Genomic DNA, 24,058 nt, shown 5'->3' with positions numbered 1-24,058 from the left:
TTAAAAATAAATAGAGAAAAACAACTTATAATATTTAACTTTTACTTTCCAGGTGATTATTGGAAAATTTAAATATATCAAAATAATTTCAATTTTTAAATTTCATTAATATATATATATATATATATATATATATATATATATATATATATATATATATAATTATGAAAAGATCAGCTTTTTAGGAATACAAAAATATATAAAAAAATATATAAAAAGATGTTTTAAATTTCATTAAAAATATATTGAGTTAAAATTATTGAAATTATTTTGACCAAAAAATAATGAAATCACACATTAAAATATTAGAATATGAAAGTTTAAATTAAAGGAAAGAAAATTGAGAGAAGATCGAAGATTCTGACATAATTTTAATTGAAGATTTACATTAATTTGTCTCTTTTATACTTATTTAAAGTAGTAAATAGATGGATAGAAATATAAATTGATTAAAGACATAAATAAGATAAATAAAAAAATAAATTGGATATATAGAAAAATGATATAGAAAGATAAATGCCTGGTTTAAATATATATATATATATATATATATATATATATATATATATATATATATATATATATATATATAAATACATACAATTATTTTTTATAAAAATAAGAAAATCTAGTCTTACATAATTTTAAAGTGCAATATTTTAAATGTAATATAATATATATATATATATATATATATATTTATAAATATATGATATATAAGAGAAATATATAAAAATATAGAGAGTGAATTACACATAAAGGAAATTTTATAAAAATAAGGAAATTTAATCTAATAAATAAGATATATGGAAATTAATATATATATATATATATATATATATAAACAAATCTAATATTATATAATTTAAAAAGATTTAAGTGAATTTTATTTTATTTTACTCATTTAAGAAATAAATAATTTTAAAATTTTAAAAGAAATATAAATTTATTAAAATTTGATAGGATAAATACTTTTCAAAAATTCAACATTTCAACCCCATTCCAAAGATTTTTGTTATAGAATTATATTTTAAATAGATAGAAATGAAGTTGTAACATATTATTGTCCAAATATAAAGAAAAAAGTGTTACTTATTGAATTCACATAACTAATATTTTAAAACTTTAGGATTAAAAGGATGAAAATTTTAAATATTTTGTTTTGTATAAAAAAGAAATAACACAACACAATTTCAAGGAATTCAAAGTTTTAAATAATATTTTACGATTTTCATTAATTAATTTGTTTGTCGCTTAAAAGAATTCACAATAAAATCTTAAGAATATGAAAGTTTAATTTGAATGAATAAAAAAAATAAAAGATTTTAATATACCTTTTGTAGATTCGCAAAGAACCTGTTATCTTGTATAAGAAACACTTAAAAAAATCAAAGTTTGAGATGCAATCCATACAACTCAAATCCATCGATTAAATAGATCTATCCCAAATTCAAACCCATATTATTTTTTTATATTTCAAACCCAATTGTTAGATTTGAATTGAATAATTTTTTGGATTTTAAAAATCTAAATCTTAATTCAATTAATTGGATTTGGATTGAATTAGATATTTTTTGATTTAAAAATTTAAAATCAAAGTTTTTAAATAAATATAAAAATAAATAAATAAATTTGATACATAGAAATATAGGTTAGTGACTAGATATAATATAAGGAAACTTTTATACTCTACTTTCTAGCTTTCAAAATTTTGTTTAAGTAATCTATTTTAAAAATAAGATATTATAAATTATATATATATATATATATATATATATATATATATATATATATATAAGTTGCATTTTAATAAGGGCTAAGTGAGAGACTTTCTAGTCACCTTGCAAAATTTCATCTTAAAATAAATTAGCAACCAATAAATTTGGAATAAGTTCTACTCCAAGGCTTGAGTTAGACTATATGAAACTTTTCAACATTTTATCGAGTAAACCATGTTAATTTTTATAGAAATCTTCTCTAACTTCGCAAATAACTAATTATACAAAAGAACTTTAACTTTTTTTATAAGTTTAATTCATCTTCATTTTATTTTTTCAAAAATGTTTATACTGAAATTTATTTCATCAATACCAAAATAGTTATAAAATATATGTTTACAATGTAAATATTAACGCATAAATTATTCTATTATTAAAACAAAATAATAATAAAGTGTTGCATTATAATTTATAATAAGAACCAGAAGAAAAATCGTTTATAGACATGTTTACAAGTTATTTCAAATATTTATACTACTACTATAAAAATTATTATTTTTAGTTGGAGTTTTTTTTTTTTTGTATTTTTAGAGATATCACCCCACTAATGGTTTTAACCACAATTCTCTCTTTTCTAGAAAAGCTAGCGTAGTCAAGAAATTACCGAAGATTCTCAGGAATCCTTGGAACTAGTGCAATTTACCGAGAATGTACAAAAATCCTGTTACTACCTATAATTACAAACCTAATCAATAAATAAATAAATATATATATATATATATATATATATATATATAAAAAGAGGGTTGAGTTTATCTAAATTCTTAAAAGTGCACAAATTGTGTTGAAATAAACAACACAAATAAATCCTCTTATAAATATAGGACTTAAAGTTATATTTATATAATTTTATTATATAATTATTATCGATTAACCTTAATCAATAAATTATATTATTTGTCAATATCAAATATATGGTAAATTGTTATTAATTGATGAATGATGTGTGATTGGTTGGACTTTTTAGTAAACGATGGTTTGTGTGATGAACTTAATTATTCTGTAATTTGTTGAGAGGTTCCTGATTTCTGCTGGTAAGGATATAAAATTAATACCCTCATTAATCAATTTTAAATAAAGAAATAACATAAATAGTCATCATATACATTTTTGTTTGAGATTCAGTCTTTTAGCATACCCTACCAAGAAGAGGGTAGTATTGTCTCGTACACACTTCAAGAACAACAGACTAATTGACACCAAATATAGAATTCTTTCTAAATACATACTTGAATATGCTGAATTTATGACAGAACTATTAATAAGGTAATGCACCAATGCTGAATTTAGTATACATAAGTTACATTGAAGAAGAACATTGTCTCTTTGTTGTTCTTCTTCTCTCTCTTACTACTCTCTCTTATCTTAAAAAGAACAAAACATACTCCTCCTCTATCTTAAAGCAATGCACCAATGCACCATTATTATTGCCAATACCTACCAACACAAATCTTATTTTCTGATTTTAGCTTTACAAAAAACCCTAACAATGCACCGTTATTATTGCCAATACAAAAAACCCTAACAATGTCAGTTCGTCTTGTCAAAGTCATCTGGGATAAAAGGACAAGTGACTCTACTCTACTTAGGAGTTAGAGGAGGATATGAGGAAGTCACATCTCCATTTGTTTTCCTGGTAAGTCTTCATTTTTGAGGTCAAAATTTTTTTCTTGTTGGGGGGAATGTAAGGCCCACTAATTTCTTTATTATTATTATACCCTAAATTCAAGGGGTTGCCCCAACTCAGTTGGGCCTAGGGCTGGTCCAAAGGGAGCCAAAGACCCTAATATGCCCTAACACTCGCATTCCATTCACTTTGTAGAAACAATTTTCCTTATTCCCTCCTAGATCAATCGCAACTCTCTGCTAGGGTTTAGACCTCCGTCATCTCCAAGCTTGTTCAACCCCATTTTCTTGCTCCACGTAAGTCATTCCCCATCTTATACTTCTCCTCTCTAGGCATATTTTTGTGTTTATAATAGGGTTTTGTAGGGTTGGAGGAACGTTGCTGCAATGTAGCCTAGGCGAGGAACCTCACCTTTGGGCGAGGGGTGGCCTCGCTCAAGCGAGGAGGGCTCGCCTAAGCGAGAACTCGTGGGTCTTGCAGGGGTTCTCTGTTGGCAGTCTCGCCTAAGCGAGAACCTGTAGCTTGAGCGAGACTGGTCTGGGGTTTTGCTCCATGACTGTTCTTTCCATGCCTTTGGTTGTTAATTGTATGCTTGGCTTGGAATACCCTATTTTGAGTATGAAGTATATGAACATGCATGTGAGATCTGGTTGTCTGGGTTGAGATGTTGAGTTAACATGATTTTGGCATGAACTGAATATGGAATGGTTGATTATAAAAGTGACACGAGATTTGTATGAGACTGAATGTTATTGTTGATAATTGGAACATGATGTTGGTATGGTTAGGGCATAATTCCAAGACGGTGTCGTGGTGGTGCCTCATTGGTTAGGACGTAATTCCATGAGTCTCTAGGTGAAACTTCATGGTGGTGCCTCAGTTGGTCGGGACGTAATTCCATGACCCCTGTTAGTGGGAGTTCATGGTGGTGCCACATCTATATAATTTAGTAAGGATATGGTAAGGCTGCATCTTGACACTCTAAAGAGTCAGTTAGTCTCACATAAAGTGGACTGACACTTGTGGTGAGAGTAGCAGGAGGCCTGAAACCTATTAAGGGCTAATCTTGTGTGGGGGGGTTGAGACATTGTAACACTTAGCTCGGTAGAGCAGGGATATCCACCACAAGTGCAAGCATCCGCTAAATCCGACTAATTATATGTATACGGATGAGTCGTGTCTCGAGTCTTAGTGTATTGTGTGCAAGTCATAACATGATTGGGTGATATTTGCATTTTAGATTATGGAGATGTATATGACTGTATGATAAACTATTTTCTGCTCTAACTTACCCTTCTGCTTGTTTGTGTTCTTGTGTGTGGTTTTCTCCATTTTGCGATGATCATCAATTTATTGATGTGAGCAAATGTGAGAAACCCTCGTGGTCAACAGAGGAATGGTGACTCTGCTACGTAGCCCGCCTGGGCTGGTTTCCACTTTTGGGCTTTTTTTTGGGCTATGCCCCATGTATTGACTTGTCTTTTAATCTTAATTTGATCACTGTTGGATTTTATACCTTGTCTTGTATTGGCATCATGGCGTGCCTCAGGATTTCCTTTTATAAATTCTTGGATATCTTTAAGGAGTGATTCTATTTTCCGAACCTTTGCTCGTAATATTATATTATGTGACGTGTCATTTACATAAGTTTATTTATTAAATGGGACATTACAAATGCAATGTCTGCCTTGCATACCATAGACTTTAAAAACCGATCATGTGACATGTTTTTTTTTTTCTATTTATTATTCTTTTATATATTTTATGTTAGTGTTGAATTTTAAAATTAAGATTTATATTCTTATATTATTTTATTTTCATTCTTTTAGTTTTTTATATTATAATATTTTACTATTCGTAAAGAAAGTTTACGAACAACTACCTTTTTCTTTAAATTTTTTACATATTGGAATTTGTTGAACTGTTCACATATATTGTCATTCTAGTAAAAAAAATACGAAACTTATAATGTAATTTTTCTATTTACAATAGATCTAAATAAGTAATGGAAATAAATACAAATGGATAGAGTAAAAGTTGTGATTTCCAATATTTTGAAGAGTTAAATTTAAATATGATATTCCAAAGATTTGAAATCATAAAACACGATATCGTTATTTTTGGTTATTTTTGTCTATTATTTTTGTATACTTTTAACTTTTTCATTTATTTAAATAAGAGAATGTGAATGAAATATATGAATTTGTGGTATGAAAAATATACTTCCTTACAGAAGAAGAGTTAAATTCCATCTAACAATCGAAAATAAATAAAATTTAATCTCAGATAATTTATTACATTCGAAAATAGAATCAAAGACCATTTTTGTGTTGAAACTGCAAAATATTATAGTTACTAGGAAAACTAGAACAAATATAATTTTCTCGTGTATTAAGAATATTTTTAACTGAAAAAAATAAATTTGCCACATTTTTATTTTTCTCGGTTATTTTTTTTTTAACTAATGTAATTTTATATACCAATTTTTCAACTTCTATATCCATTAATATGTTGAAGTCAAAATGTAATACAAAAGTATTCAAGTCATATTAATTTTTATAAAAACAACAAGTTAATATATACTTAAAGAGATATTTAAAAATTCTAATTCACTTAGTATCCAATCTAAAAGCATATATTTCATATTAAAAAATTATTGAACTATAAGATTCTATATTTATTGATTCTTCAAATAATAACCGGGTCCATTTTATTAGCGAATTTGTCATTAACTAAAAGTGTTATGAGAGAATTATTTAACGTGACAAGAAGAATTTTCACAATAGTTTATGCTAGAAATTAAACACATGTCTCCATATTGTCATGCAAAATAAATTTAAAGAGAACTTTTTTCTCCTTGTAAATATATAAATATTCTCCTCTTGCATAAATTCAAGCTACCACATTGTAAAATCATTGACTATTCTATAGAAAAGGTAATGAGAATATTGTTGGTAAATATATTTATTATTCACCATTGTGATAATAAGAAGGTTAATATAGATATTAGCACACTCTAAACATTTCCATACTAGGCCTATCCTACCTTGTACAAAGGTTTGTTAATTCAACTAAAACCCAAAAACAAGCATGTCATAAACCTCATTGTATATATAGGGTTTGATATATATACCCAATTTGAAAGGAAGGAAAGAGCAGAATGTCAAGGGGTGTACCGACAAATGTACCAATACTTGAAGCTAGAAGAATGAATACGGAAGACAAGACAAGATGTACAGATTAGAAAGAATTAGGTCAGAATATTTTTTACTAATATATATATATATATATATATATGAGGGTATTTTTGTGAATTAAAGTTTAGCGAGTATAGATATCCACAGGTACAAATACTATGATATCCGTACTCGTCCCGTTAACATGCGAGTATCAAAAATTCCTGTATTTGCGGGTATCCATTTTTAATATTCATTTCCTACCTGTTGCGGATTTTATCCGCAGATATGCAAGAGTATGAATGTTTTTGACATCCCTAATTGTGACATTTAAATTTAGTTGTCAAATAATGGAGATGATTAAGTTTAGTTTAGAAAATAAAATATTTATCAATCACAAACAAATAGATTGATAATATATTAGATCGTTTTGAAAATGATAATAAGTAAATTTATTTTTAAAACACAGTTTGAAATGATAGGTGATTATTGGAAAATTTGAATATATCAAAATAATTTCAATTTTTAAATTTTGTTGATATATATATAATTTTGAAAAGATAATCTTTTGAGAATACAAAAATATATAAAAAAAGTATATAAAAAGATATTTTAAATTTCATTAAAATTATATTGATTTAAAACTACTGAAATTATTTTGACCAAAAATAATGAAATTACACATTACAATATTAGAATATGAAAGTTTAAATTAAATGAAAGAAAATTGAGAAGAGATGGAAGATTCTGACATATTTTTAATTAAAAATTTACATTAATTTGTCTCTTTTATATTTATTTATAGTAGTAAATAGATTGATAGAAATACAAATAGATTAAATATATAAATAAGATAAATAAACAAATAAATTGGATATATAAAAGAAATATATACAAAGATAAATGACTGGATTAAACAAAATATATATATATATATATATATATATATATATATATATATATATATATATATATATAAATAAAAAGATAGAAGAGGAGACTACATATAATTGTTTTTTATAGAAATAAGAAAATCTAATCTTATATAATTTTAAACTGCAATATTTTAAATTTAATATATATATATATATATATATATATATAAACAAATTTAATATTATATAATTTAAAAAGATGTAAGTAAATTTTATGTTATTTTACTCATTTAAGAAATAAATAATTTTAAGATTTTAAAAGAAATATAAATTTAATAAAATTTGATAGGATAAATACTTTTCAGAAATTGAACATTTCAATCCCATTCCAAAGATTTTTTTATAGGATTATATTTTAAATAGATACAAATGAAGTTGTAACATATTGAATTCACAGAACTAATATTTTAAAACTTAAGGATTAAAAGAATGAAAATTTTAAATATTTTGTTTTTGTATAAAAAAGAAATAATACAACACAGTTTCAAGGAATTCAAAGGTTTAAATAATATTGTATAATTTTCATCTAATAATTTGTTAGTCGCTTAAAAGAATTGACACAATAAAATCATAAGTGTATGAAAGTTTAAATTGAATGAATAAAGAAAAAAATAAAAGATTTTAATGAAAAACACTTAAAAATTTAAACCACACAAATCCATATTGTTTTAAGTGGATTAAATACATTTATTCCAAATTTAAACCTATATTATATTTTATATTTCAAACCCAATTCATTTAGTTGGATTTGGATCGAATAATTTTTTGGATTTTTAAAATTTAAATCTTAATTAGATTTGGACAAGATTAGATATTTTTTTATTTAAAAATATAAAAATCAAAATCTTTAAATAAATAAATAAATACGATAAGATAAATATAAAAAAAAATTGATACATAGAAAGATAGACGAGTGACTAGATATAAGAAAACTTTTATACTCTAACTTTCAAAATTTTGTTTAAGTAATCTATTTTAGAAATAAGATATTATAAATTATATATATATGGTTGGACCGATTAGTAAACGATGATTTGTGTAATGAACTTGATTATTCTATAATTTGTTAAAGAGGTTCTTGATTTATGCTCACCAAATATACAATTCTTTCTAAAACAAATATAATTTTCTCTTGTATTAAGAATGTTTTTAATTAAAAAAATAAATTTGCTTAATTTTTATGTCTTATGTAACATTTTTATTTTTTTAATATTGATGTAACCTTCTCAATTAAATATTTTTATCTTAGTTAATTTTTATGTACCAATTTTTCAACTTCTATATCCATTAATATGTTGAAGTCAAAATGTAATACAAAAGTATTCAAGTCATATTAATTTTTATAAAAACAACGAGTTAATATACTAGAAGAGAAATTTAAAAATTCTAATTCACTTATTATCCAATCTAAAAACTAGGGGTGATCATGGATTGGATTTTTAATGATCCAATCCACATCCATTTTGGATCCAAATAATTGGATTAGATTTTCGATCCAAATCAATTTTTTCAGAAAAAATAGATTGAATTTTTTTAAAATCTAGATCCAAATATTTGGATTAAGTTTAAATCCAGATCCAAATATTTGGATCAAGTTCAAAATCCAAAATCCACTTTTAATAAAATAAATTTAAATTAAATTTTTTAAAACTTGTGTCTATAGTACCGACGCCATAGAATTTGACAGATTTTTTGGAGAAGGAATTCAAAATAAAGCCAATCCTTTAAATATTATTAAAAATATTAAGACTTTAAATATTTTAATTAAAATTATTTTAAATATTAAGACTCATAAAATAGATAGATTCTAACATAATTAAAAATATAATCTATATTTTAAGAACTTATTTTTAAAATCCTTTAAATATTAAAATATGCTTAACTATGTACATATATGAACATTCTAGTAAAAGTAAAAAATAGGATGAGCTCATTTTCTAATTTATAATATAAATATAAATGGATTGAGAATAAAACTATTTTGAAAACATTTAAGTTAAATTTTAAATATTAATTTTCAAAAATTTGAAATTATAAAACACAGAATTGTTATTTTTTTCTATTATTTTTTTTATCTATCTTTATATACTTTTTACTTGTTTTCATTACAGTATTTAAATAAGATAAGACTGTAAATGAAATATATGAATTTGTAATCTTAAAAATATATTCCGTTAAAAGAAAAACTTAAAATGTTGAACTAAATCAACTTTATTTCTTTTCAAAATTTTATTATATATTTGATTTTTTACTTCATTTTTTTCAAAGAATTTCATTTACAATCAGTTTATTATTTAATTTTGTTTTTCTAAAAAATTATACTAAAAATTTAACAAATTAAATTATTTTACTATATATATTTGCTAAATTTAATTCAAATCAAGTCATTTTTTACTTTATTTATTGTTTGCTACACATCTATTACTCTTTTTTCTTTAAATATAAATCCTTTTTCAAAACAAACAATGGATACAATACAATATCAATTCAAAACACAAATAAATAAAAAACTAACAGATACTATAGAATATAAAAAATTATCATCATTTACATTTACATGTACATGGACAAACATTTGGATATAAAACAATCATTTTAAACTTTAGAAAGAAAAATAAAACATTAATATGCATAATTGATATAATTAAGAATGACATAACTTTTGGACACCTTAATTTTGAGTAGAATATAAAGAAAAATGTTATTTTTAAGTTCCATTTAGCTCCTACAAATATAAACAATAATGGTTAAACCATACCCAAAAAGTGAAAATAAAACCTAATTGACTTTTCGAATTTAAATTACATACATGATTATTTGTTCACATATTTGACTCAAATGTTACTCATCTCCAAAATGATTTTTTAAATACACAATAACATTATTAAAATAACCTTTTGAATTAAATCTATATTTTTTAGTTCTTTATATATACAATTTTTTTACTCCTCTTCAACAGAATGTATTATAGAAGTATTAAAATCACATCGATTTTCATGAAAAGCAATAAGTTAATATCCGTAAAAAAAAATTAAAAAATTTAAAATATTAATTAAAATAATTAACACAAAAATAAAGAAGAAATGTAAATAAATACCTTTTAGAGAGAAAAGTTGTAAAAATTATACTTCATTTAGTAGTAATTTAAAACATATATTTTTAATAAAAATATTATTGAATTATAAAATTATACGCTTATATAAATTTTTTCAAATGGCAAGTAAATCTTTTATTAATGAGTTGTTAAAATGAAATAAAATCTTTAATTAAGAATTAAGAAGGATAATGAGAAAAGTGTACCCAATTACTCACTTTTATCTGATCAATAAAAGCCAACGGTATTATGTGCAATTCAATCAGTAAAGAATTATATTCATCCATAACTTTTGAAATTGTAACCTTTATCGTGAGTAAAAATTATAAAATCTCATTTAACTCCTAAGAATATAAAAATTTAAGGTTAAATCATACACAAAAAATAATAGTAATGTCTAATTGACTTGACAAATTTAAATTACATAAATTATTATATGAAAATATTTGTTGGCATATATTTCATCCAAATGTTACTTTTCTCCAGAAACGGTATTTAACAACACCATAAACTTATAAAAATTCAAGATAACACTTAATAAATTTAATGTTAAATTTTCTCAACTAAAAAAATATATGAAAATATTTGTTGACATATATTTCAACCAAATGTTACTTTTCTATAGAAACAATATTTAATAACACCACTCTAAAATTATAAAAATTAAATATAACACAATAAATTTAATGTTAAATTTTCTCAACTAGAAAAATAGTAAATAAAAAATATTATAAAATTAATATAATGTGTCGCAACCTTTATTTTTCTATAATTTAGTATTTAGTGTATAAATACTAATATTGCGTCACAGAGAAAATGGAGGTTAAACACATGCACAAAAAATGTAAAGAAGAATTAGGACATTAAAAAAAAAATAGCTTTCAAACACAGTAGTACCCCAATCTTTAGAAACTGATCATGTTTTTGTTTTATTTATTATTTTTTTATATATTTTTTTATGAACAATTATTTTTTATTTTAAAATCCTTTTTCATATTAAGATTTGTTTAACAGTGCACGTATATACACTTTATAGTAAAACAATATGAAACTTATAGTGTAATTTCTCTATTTATAATAGGTTTAAATAAGTAATGTAAATAAATACAAAGAGATAGAAAGTAAAACTCGTGATTTTAAATATTTTGAAGATATTAAAGTTAAATTTTAAATATGCCTTTCCAAAGATTTGAAATCATAAAATACAGGATTGTTCTTTTTTGTTATTGTTTTTATATCCATCGTTTTATACTTTTCACTTTCTTTCGTTTGTTTAAATAAGAGAATGTGAACAAAATATATGAATTTGTGACACGAAAAATATACTTCATCGCAGAAGAAGAGTAAAGTTCAATCTAACAATCGAAAATAAATCCAATTTTGTTTTGAAAACTACAAAATGTTATAGCTAACAAACAATAAAATAAATATAATTTTCTCTTGTATTAAGAGTGTTTAATTAAAAAAATAAATTTGCTTAATTTTTATGTCTTTTTATATGTAACATTCTTATTATTTTTTTAATACGTGGTGTGACCTTCTCAATTAAATATTTTGAGCTTAGTTTTTATATACCAATTTTTCAAAACCTATATCCATTAATTTGTTGAAGTCAAAATGTAATACAAAAGTATTAAAAACAACGAGTTAATATACTAAAAGAGAACTTTAAAAATATTTAAAATATCAATTAAAATAATAATGAAGATAAAATGAAAATAAATATATTTTCCTGAAAAAAATAGTGAAAAATTCTAATTCACTTAGTATCCACTATAAAAAAAGATATTTCCTATTAAAAAAAATATTAAATTATAAGGTTTTGCAATTATTGATTCTTCAAATGGTAATTGAGTCCATTTTATTAGTGATTTTGTTAAAAAAAAGTTTAAACTATTAATTAATAAGTGTTATGGGAGAAATTATCCCTTGTAACTATTGTTTGTTTTGGCCTGAAAAGAAAGAAACAAATTTGAAAGGATTTAGATAAATTTATATTTACTTCGTTTTTTCAAAAATTGCAAAAACGTTGTGAGGTCATTCTTCATTTACATGTGATTTCTGTATAAGCATGTTTGATTTAGGGTAAAGTCATCTTGGCAAGAGGAATTTCCACAATAGGTTATGCTACAAAGTGAGACACATGTTTTCATATTGTCATGCAAAATAAATTTAAAGAAGAGTTTTCTTTCCTTTTGTTGTAACTAAATACTGTTGTAACTAATGTCTTTATTTTGTTTTGGTTTATTATGTTTTACGGTTTTACCCTTATATATATATATATATATATATATATATATATATATTTATTGATCTTGGTTATATGGAATATCATATTCTACATGGTATATGATGGTAATGCCTTTGCTTTCGTTGTCTCTCATTTTTCCCTCGTTTGTGCTGGTTCGTTATCTCCTTTCGGTTTCTTGATTCTTCTCCCATGACGTCCTCTACCACCACATCTGAATCTCTCCTAGATCTCAAATTGTGGATATTGTCAATAATCCATCCGGTCCTTATTATTTGCATCCTGGTGAAAATCCAGGAATGATTCTTGTATCACCTCCACTTAGTGAAACCAATTACCATTCATAGAGCAGAAATATGCGTCGTGCCCTTCTTTCAAAAAATAAATTGAAGTTCGTTGACGGAAGTATCAAGATTCCTGAACGGGATGATCCAACCTACGAGGCCTGGGAACGATGCAATATGATGATTTTGTCTTGGATAACTCGCGCTCTTTCTCTGCAGATCGCCGAGAGCATTGTTTACATCGATGTTGCGAAGATTCTTTGGGAAGATTTAAAGGAACGTTTCTCTAAAGGAGATTATTTTCAGATCTCTGGTCTGTTGCAAGAGATTCATTCTGTTAAACAAGGAGAATGAACTGTAACCCATTCTACACGGATTTGAAGATCCTTTGGGAGGAATTAGAGTTCTTGAGGCCTATACCCGATTGCGTTTGTGACACTCCTTGTACCTGCGCCTTGTCCAAGATTATTGCCAAATACAGAGAAATTGAATACGTGATGTGCTTTCTCAAAGGATTGAACGAAACTTACAATACGATCAAAACTCAGGTGCTACTAATCGAACCCCTTCCTGGTATAAATCGAATGTTTTCTCTCGTTATACAGCAAGAAAGACAGTTAATGGGTACTGTCTTCCAAGATACCAAAGCTTCTATCAACTCTGCAGAGAGACAAAATAATTGAATCAAGAAAAACAAATCAATTCTAAGTCTCAAGGACGAGGAAGTAGCTGGAGGAATCATGGAAGAGGAAGAGGTCGCTTTGTTGCTCAAGGAAACACTGCACCTACTGTCACAAACCTAATCAAACGGTGGATGAATGCTACTCCAAACACAGGTATCTTCCTTGGTACAAAAAGCAAGATTTGTCTGGAAATACCACCAATTCTGATAGAAGGAATGATCAAGTATGCAATCTAAGCACAAAGACTTCTAGCCAAAACAATCCAGAATCTGAGACTTATCAGGATTCTAAACAAGATGGAAATCCCTTCACTCACGAACAGGTGCAAAAGCTATTAAGCCTTTTGTAGGAAAGTTCTGGTCATAATTTCAATCAGATTCGGAGCCACACCGGACAGATTACAAAGGAAGAATTACAATCAGGTAAATTTTCCTGGATTCTTGACACTGGTGCTATAGACCATGTCACTTTTGATAAGTCACAATTTATTTCATTCTACAAGATTAAACCAGTTTGCATAAAAATGCCTAACAATTCTCATGGTTTAGCTACTCATGCGGGCACTGCTAAATTCATTGAGCATTTAATGCTTTTTAATGTTTTATACATACCTGAGTTTTCCTTTAATCCCATCTCCGTGCAACGTTTAATTGGGGATTTGGATTGTGAACTAATATTTTCTTACAAGAGTTGTCATATCCAGGACAGGGGTACTTCCAAGATGATTGGACGTGCTGAGCTAAATAAGGACCTATACTACTTGCAACATTTTTCTTGCGATTATAATCAAGTCTTTGTAAATAATGTTTTGCAATATAAAGAACTTGATTTAGATATGTGGCATTTTAGACTAGGCCACCCTTCAAATAGGATTCTTAACATATTGTGTAAAAAATTTCCATATATTCGTGCTGATTCTAAGCACATTTGTGATGTTTGTCATTTTGCTAAACAACGCAAGCTTCCTTATCAATTGAGTAATTCCTCAACTGCCACTGCTTTTAGCCTTATTCATGTTGATATTTAGGGCCCCTTTTCTATTACTTTTGTTCATGGCCATAGATTCTTTCTTACAATTGTTGATGATCATACTAGGCATACATGGATATATCTTATGAAATCTAAGAGTGAAACTATATCGCTGCTTTTAAATTTCATTGTATATGTTAAAAATCAGTTTCCCTATGTTGTCAAAATCATTAGGACTGATAATGGGAAAGAATTTGAATATGATGAGTTGTATGATAAGTTTGGAATTTTGCACCAAAGAACTTGTGTGGAGACTCCACAGCAGAATTCTGTGGTGGAAAGGAAACACCAACACATATTGAAGGTTACTCATAGTTTAATGTTTCAGTCTGGCTTACCTAAGCTTTACTGGTGTTATGCTATATCTCATGCCATACACATAATAAATAGGTTGCCTTCGGTTTCTCTAAATGCTAAATCCCCTTATGAGTTATTGCATGATACTCCTCCTACTTACATGAACCTTAAAACGTTTGGATCTATGTGTTATGCCTCTACTCTAGAAAATAATAGAACAAAACTTGATCCTAGATCCAGGAAATGTGTTTTCCTTGGTTATAAAAATGGAGTAAAGGGTTATGTGCTTCTTGATATGGTTAATCGAGAAATATTTGTTAATAGAAATGTTATCTTCTATGAGAATGTTTTTCCTTATAGCAACATTGGTAGTTCCTTCTCTAATCACGAGAGCCCTGTCACGGATAATGAATTCAATTTCTTGATTGAGCCAACCAAATACAACAATGATAGTAGAGTCCAGATTGAACGAATCGAGACTGATCACTGCAACACTAATATGAATTGACACAATAGTGAGAGATCTTTGCAGAATCAACAATTTTGCAGTACTAATGAACCTCTTCAAAATAACAATGATGAGACCACTCAAAATGAAGATACCAATGCTGATTGCCTAAGACGATCTAGCAGAATCAGAAAGCCTGCAAACTTTCTGAATGACTACCATCACACCATTAACAACTCCACTCAGATAAATTTGAAAGGTAAAACTAAATATCTCATTTCTTCTGTTTTGTCCTACAAATTATTATCTAACACACATTTGCGTTTTACTATGGCTATCTCATCCCACACTAAGCCGAGAAATTTTAAGGAAGCTTGCAAATACCCAGAATGGATAGCTGTCATGAAAACAGAATTAGAAGCTCTCCAAGCAAACAAGACTTGGTATTTGACAAAGTTACCCGAGAACAAGGTTCCCATTGATTGCAAGTGGGTTTATAATCTCGTGTATTTTCTTGGGAAATTGTATTTTCTTAGGAGATTCTCTCATTTCAATTGATTACACCTCAATGTCTTGTAAAAGTTATTTTCTTGGGAAATTCTGAAAAGAATTGTGAAACACGAGATTGTCTCACACCTCAATGACTTGGTATTTTCTTGGGACAAAGTTACCCGAGAACAAGGTTCCCATTGATTGCAAGTGGTTTAACACCTCAATGTCTGCATCTATGAATAGTCAAGAAAAAGTATTACCGCTTAACATGCAATTTTTTTTGAAAAAAATGAAAAGTTTCATAAACTTCTTTGTGAAAAAAATTGCAAACCAACCTTCTTGTGCAATTTTTTGTAAACAAAACTATATATACTTATCGTGTAATTTTTTGTGACAACTGCATATACTTGTGCAATTTTGTGCGGACTTACAAGCCATCTCATATAATCTTTTGTGAACTAAAATGAAAACCTTCCTTGTGCAATGTTTCCTGACAAATTACAAACCATCTAATGACACATTTATCCAAGTTTCCCATGCATCCAAGAGACCTATTAAGTTGGAGTGACAACTTTAAAAACAATTCTTTTTATGATTTCATATAAAACTTTAGTAAATACTCACTCAAAATCAACACTAATACAACTGGCATATAATCAAAAGCTTTAAGTAGTTGTTTTTCTATTTGAAAAAATTCATTAAAAATATTATATATATATATATATATAAATAAATAACATGTGTTCAATTTAATAAAATTTTCTTTTATCATATATCATTTTCTTTTATTTTTTAATATCCCAAAAGAAGCTCGCCCCTATCACTATGCCAGAATGGCTACCTACGACGAGTAACGTGTTCCAGATTTTGAAAACCAATCTTTTGCCACAAACTTTTGTTTTATTTATTATATTTTTATATATTATATGTTACGTTTTTTATGATATATTATCTTATTTTCATAAAAAATAAATTATTCTTGCAATCTTCAAATTTTTGAGTTATCATGATCATCACCCTTATTGATATCCACTAGCATCTTATTTTAAGTAAAAAAGAGGTTAATTTAAATCCACCAAAAAGTCTTTGGTGTGTGTGTTTTTGTTTTTAATCCTAATAGTCAACATTTTTCATACTTTTGAAAATCTTCTTAATTAACTTCATAAACAGATTTGTCTAATCAATCTATCGATAAACTTGTTTAATATGTGTTGTTATACTTTAGTGTATTAACACACTCATTATGTTGATAGACTTATCTAAATGTGTATCACAAGACTTGTCTAATTAGATAATCGATGGAGTAGTCTAATGTATATTAATAGACTCGTCTAATATGTTTATGAACAGACTCGTCTAATGTATATTGTTACAGTCCTCTAATTAGTGTATCGACAAACTCGTAAAATATATTTTGCTATACTCATCCAATCAATGTATTCATAAACTTGTCTAATATTTTTTTTTCAAATTTACAGTAAATATAATCAAAGTGATGCATATGGAAGATTACTTTATAGGAGGAAATAATCCTAATTTGCACATTCAATTTTTTATTATAAACAGTTAGGATGTAAAAACAATACTTATTAAATTACTTCATTCACTAGTTCAGAAAAAATACGGTTTTCAATGAGAAAAATATGGTATTTGTTAGAAAAAGAATTCATACTACTACATTACGAATAGCCAAAATAATGTCTTAGAATTGAGCTTCTTCCTTTGCAACTTAGTTGAAGACAGAACATTAATAAGCAAAAGTGAATAATAATAATTAAAGAAACTGTATCAACTTTAGAAAATAAAGAAGAAAAAAAAACATCAGACCCTACCTATTCATTTTGCAGCAATTGAAGAAACGAAAGTAATTGAAGAAATTGTTGAATTTTATATATTTGAATTGTTGAATTTTATATATTTGAGAATGTTAAAGACATTTATTGTAACGTCCCAATTAAATAGATAAAACCAATTTAACAAAATGTCGCTGATGAGTGCGTATTTTTGCCCTCATTTATTGTTTAATTCTGGGTATTTAATTGAATTTGTGTGCTTAAAGATTGATTTAATTGGGATTTCCTATAATTGGGTTTATTGAGCATGAGATACAAAAACATGTTAAAATTAGCTTTTTAGTTCCATAAATGTTCTTTGGATATTTTGAGGTGTGTTAGTGCAGCTACAGCTAAGTTGAGCTCATGGAGGTGTGAAAATAAATTGATTAAAGCTTCATGACACCTTAAAGATAAATCCAAGAATAAGAAATTATCAAAAGCACAAAAATCCAAGCCAAGCATTGCATGAAGACAACAAGAAAAGCTTGAAAAATAGAAGAAGTTTGGCTAAACCAAGAAGAGAGGAACAAAAAAAATTGGACCTTGCAGTTTTCTTTATCTTTATGATAGAAGATAATTTGGGAAAAATATATCTTTAGATATTTTATTTGATATTTTTAAATAATTATCTTATTTAATTATATCATAAAATATTAAAAGATAATAACTACCAAATCTTTTTAAATATGACAAGATCTTCTTGAATCTTTTTAGTTCCACAACAAACAAATATATCTTGAAGATATTGGATTATTTAGAAGATAATTTAAGGAGATTGCAAAGGGTTGATTTGGAAAATTAATACAAATACTAATTGGTGATAATTTATCATATATCTTTAATTAATTAATTAATTTAATTATATTAGATATTGATATTATCAACCAATTATATTTGTCAAATAGTCTATATCTCTCCAAATATTTTTAAATATTTATCTTTATCTTTATTTTAAAAGAGATTTTATCAACAAAAAAGCCCAGTCCAATTCCTATATAAAGAGACCAAGGGAGAAGCAGAAAAACAAGTTCGGGACTTCGGAGTTTTGGAACCCTTAGGGGTGCCTAATTTCATTTCCTTTCTCTTTCTATTCTTCTCTCTTTATTTTGCATTCATGGAGTTCTAAACATTCTTGGGTTGATTCCATTGTAATTTCTTAATTGCATTTTGAGGTTAGATCAATTAATTTCTTTGTTCTTTTTATTATTGTTGAGGTTTTCATTCATCTATGTCTTTTATCTTTGAATCACATAAAAAGTAATGATTTTAAATCTATATGCATATTGATCATATGAGTCAAGGGTTTTTAAATTTAATTGAGACTTTACTTTGATTTTATTTAGAAACTTTCATATGATTAAATGAGTTTTTACCAATAATTGAGACTTTACTTTGGTTAAAGGTATTTACTCTAACTACAATTAATTGAGACTTTACTTTGATTAATTAAGCTTTTTATTTGGTGAGGAGACAAAAGAATAGACATGATTAGGCATAGTAAAATTTGATTGAGACTGTACTTTGGTTGAATTTACTGTGGATAATCTAAAAGTTCTCACTTTTAATTGAGACTGTACTTTGGTTAAAAGTGAGAACGCCAACAAATTAATTGAGACTTTACATTGATTAATTTGTAAATATACAACAATAATTAATTGAGCAATAATCTTTAGATAACCGATGATGAATCTATTTTGAAAAAGCAATAGAATCAATCTATTTTCTTTACTATTGTTTTTATTTCTTTTTATCTTTTAAATTTTATTTCTATCTTTGTTTATCTTAATCCCCTATATTTTTTATTTTATTTGACTAACTCATTTGTATAGTTTTATAAGAACTAATTTGTTAAAAATCAATACCGTGTTTGTTGGGAGACGACTTAGGGTTACTTTACCCTTTCTATTTTGTTGACTACTTTCTTAACAATACTGAAGTTGTTATAGATAAGTATTATTAATTTGATCGCTTGACGACAGCATTATCAGTCGCATACATGAATATTCAGAGAGTACGAAGTTTGGGATATAAAGTTACACAGTGCACCAAACATATCCATAACAAAAGAGAAGGGCACCACACTGCGTAAAACAAAGTGCAAAAGTTCTAAAGGTAGTACAAGGTCTTGTCCAAGACAAGGGAATCATAAATTATTAGGTCTCCTTCATCTGTAGGCTCCATAGTGAGCCCCAAACCCGTCCAACCATCAAGTTGTGGCGTCTCTACTATCATTACCACTGTTAGGGATTCTCACATCTGCTCACATCAATAAGATTGATGATCATCGCAATAGAGAAAGCCACACACAACATACACGCAAGCAAAAGGATAAGCTAATGTAAAGGAATCTTATATCATAACAGTCAACATGCAATTTCAAAGTCAGACATAAATAATAGACATTCACACATAGATTACCAAATCATTTAAGACCCCAAGACTTGACTATCCGGATACGTAAAATGAGGCACCACCACAAGACAGTGGAATTATGTCCTAGCAGTGAGGCGTCACCACGAGGCCTTCGCAGAATTACACCCTTACATGAGGCACCATGATGATTCCATCTTCAAGAGTAAGAAAGCCAAGGAGAAGCCATGCAGAATTGATGAAGCTTCCATGGAGAAGGATGAAGGTGCGGAAGTTAGAAGATTAGAGGAGAAGTGGTGTGACAATGGTGTTTGGAGAACCTCTCAAGTGAGGTTGGGCCAACACTCAAGGAAGGGGGCTAGAGGAAACCAAGAAGGAGAACTCTAGCCTAAGTTGATTCACAAAAAGAGAGGAGTCTGGAGTCATCTCAACATAGTTTCTCTACTATATTCATGAATGAAAATACAAGGGTCCTGAGCTCTCTATTTATAATAGAAAATGAGAGCCAAGTGCTCTAGAAAAAGGGAGAGAAAAAGGATCTAGAATGTGGTATTTGGAGCTAAAAAGAGAGCATGAGGCAAGTGTGACTTGCCACCTAAGCAAGTCACATGGAACTGGCTTCTAGGCGCATAAGAGAAGCTTGGTGACCAAGCTTGGAGCAAGAAGGATCTATATCCTCTCACAAATGCGCTCTCCCTCTTGTTGGGCCAATTTCAAGCCCAACTCTTCTTTGGTCCAATTCTCTTCAAAGCCCAAAAACCCTCCAAGGCCCAATACATGGCCCAAAGAAAAACCTTATTCTATAAAGCCTAAAATACATGGCCCAAAAATAAACCGTATTCTAATATTTACAAACAAAGAGTTTTAGGGTAGGTCTTCACATCTTCCTTGGCCCATGTAAAGTTCATCTTGGGCCTTGTATGTGCATTGGAGGCCCATTCCTCTTGTATCTTCCTAGCCATTGCCCTTGTTGTGGGTCCCTTGGTTAGAGGCATCTCATCATTCCCTCCCTCTTGAGAAGGATTTGTCCTCAAATATGAAATTTCTACCTCATCATCTGTACCACCTGTAAAAGGTATTAAGTCAGCAACATTAAAGGTGGCATGTACATCATATTCCTCAGGCAACTCTAGCCTATATGCATTATCATTGACTCTTTTCAGCACTTTAAAGGGACCATCACCTCGAGGGCTAAGTTTAGACTTCCTTTTCTTAGGAAATCTATCTTTATTTAGCTTTTGGACTTTTTGAGGACTTTTTTTTTGTGCTCATCTTTCTCTTTTTCTCTTTTGTTCTTCATTTGAAGTTGATCCTCAGCCACTTGTGATGGCAAAAGAGGATGAAGAACAAACTTTTTAGCCTTGTGAGTAAAGGTAATCTCGTTGGTGAGACCATTGTGCATGGTTTTCTTATCAAATTGCCAAGGTCTCCCCAATAAGATATGACAAGCTTCCATAGGTATTACATCACATAGCATACTATCTTCATATTTCCCTATGGAAAACTTGACCTTTACTTGATGATTGACTGCTAATTCCCCATCTTCATTAAGCCAATGAAGTTTGTAAGGTTTTGGGATGAGGTAAGACAGTCAAAGACAGCATGTCAATAATCCTAGTACTGCAGCAGTTACAACACGAGCCACTATCCACAATTAGAGAACAAGTGTTTTCCAAAATTTTACACCTTGTGTGAAATATGTTCTCTCTTTGTGAAAGTGCTTGTGGACTAGGTTGATTGTTGAGGATCCTTCTAACCATTAAAAGGTCCCCATCACAAGGGTGAGCATCTTCTATATTAGACTCGTTGGATTCCTCATTTCCACTCTCACTTTCATTTTCATCCTGGTTGTTATATCTATCAACACCCCTAAGAATCATGGTCTTTTTGGTGGGGCATTGAGATGCTATGTGACCTTTACCAAGACATTTGAAACATTTAATTTCACTTGTGCGAGTGTGTGATGATGCACTCCCCTCTTTACCTTTTCCTAGATTCCTAGGAGGCTCCTCCTTCTTCTCTTCTTTCTTAAAATCTTTCTTAACATAAGAGTTAGTTTGAGCTTGATTTCTTTTTGAAAAAGATTTTCTCAAATTTTGTTGTTCTACCTTAATGCATATTTGCACCAAATCATTCAAAACTTGGTAAGGTAGAAGCTAAACTCTATCTCTTATATCAAGGTTTAAGCCATTTAAGAATCTAGAAATGGTAATGGGCTCTTCCTTAATTATTCCCGCCCTCATCATTAGTAACTCCATTTTTTGTCTATATTCTTCCACAGACATATTTCTTTGTTGGAGTCTTTGGAGCTTGTTCATGAGCTCCCTATTGTAGTAGGAGGGAATGTGTCTCCTCCTAAGGGCTGACTTAAGATCATTCCAATATTCAATTGAAGGTCCATTACTTCTTAGCCTCTCTTGGACTATAGAAGTCCACCAATACATAGCATACCCTTGAAAGCTTAGGGTAGCAAGAGGCACTTTCCTTTCTTCACTAACTTGATGGCAAGCAAAGAGTTGCTCGACCTTCATCTCTCAATCCAAATAAGCTTCAACATCATCCTTGCCCTGAAAGTGAGGCAAGTCTACTTTAACTTCTCTAGGAGTAGGGTCTTTTCTTTGTCTCCTAATGTGGGAAGGTTGTTGATAATATTCTCCTAATCTTAATCCTTCCTCTTCCCCATATATTGAAGCTCCACTTCTAGACCCTTTGCTAGAATTACTCCTACTTTTTAGCTTATTTTGGATTTTCTCATCTCCTTTCTTTAAAGCTTTGATTTGTTCCTCCAAGAGAGCAATTTGGCCATCTCTTTCCAATTGATCTTTCACCTTGTAAATTGCCTCTTGTTGTCTCCATAGTTCAAGTGATTTGAGTTGTTGAGAAACATGTTTTAAACTATGAATTGAATCCTCATAATCACTTGCATTATGTAAGGAGGATTGACTAGCCATGATTACTAAAAGCTAACTAAGAAATTATAAAGAAGAAGTAAAGAGCAAACTTCTTGAATTATCTTCCAGGAAAGAGAGGTGAATCACTTGGATTGCTTACTTACCAAGTCTTTCCTTGCCAAAGTAATTCAAAGAATATTGCACAAAACTTATAAAATAGAATTAGACACACACTAACAATTAAGCAACAAAAACAAAAAGATTTGGAGTCTAACTATGCGGCCTACTTTGGTGAGGCTTGATATTGCAAGAGACACTCATCGTCTACAAGCGCTTTTACTATTTAAGAAGGTTCTAATTAAGAGATGAGAGAACACCTAATGCTCCCCCAAGACACTTAATTAGTCCAAAGAGATACAAGAAAGAAAACTTGAACAAATACAACTCAAATAAATACAATCACAAATTTGCACAAACTTTAAAAGTCTTCAAGTGTTTCACTCCACTCTTTTCTTTCTTCTTTTGTCTCACTCAAGTGTTTGCTTTGAATTTTCTCCTTTGTGAACTTCACTTGTAGCTTGGAGTTCCACTTTGGTTTCCACCTCTTAAGATGCTACCTTGAGTATTTGGTTACCTCCAAATAAATCTTCCACCAAGAATGTAACACCAAACCAAAGAAGCCAATAAGGAAAAACAAGAAAAGCTTAAATGAAAGAAGAGCTAAACTCAAGTGGAATATATTTGAAACATACACAAAGATTTCACAAAGAAAGACAAACTAGAAATCAGGCAAAGAAATAAGTTAAGCACTCAAATGAATTACCTAAAGAATGGCACTAGAATGGATTAAAAACAACCAAAAACAAGCTAG

At 28.2% G+C, this 24,058-nt stretch overlaps 2 pseudogenes; one reads left to right on the top strand and one right to left on the bottom strand.

Annotated features, from left to right (window-relative positions):
• The first annotated feature begins 12,941 nt into the window (after window positions 1-12,941).
• LOC146886977 (uncharacterized) lies at window positions 12,942-16,280 on the top strand (annotated as a pseudogene).
• A 5,247-nt stretch (window positions 16,281-21,527) lies between these two features.
• On the bottom strand, window positions 21,528-23,247 carry LOC146886976 (uncharacterized; annotated as a pseudogene).
• Window positions 23,248-24,058: the final 811 nt, after the last annotated feature.

The sequence above is a fragment of the Vigna unguiculata genome, chromosome 4 (genome assembly GCF_037176805.1).
Source record: "Vigna unguiculata cultivar grain cowpea cultivar isolate G323 ecotype 2 chromosome 4, ASM3717680v1, whole genome shotgun sequence".
In the NCBI taxonomy this organism is placed as follows: Eukaryota; Viridiplantae; Streptophyta; class Magnoliopsida; order Fabales; family Fabaceae; genus Vigna; species Vigna unguiculata.
Note: the sequence above shows the minus strand (reverse complement) of the source record. Positions and strands in the feature narration are given on the sequence as shown.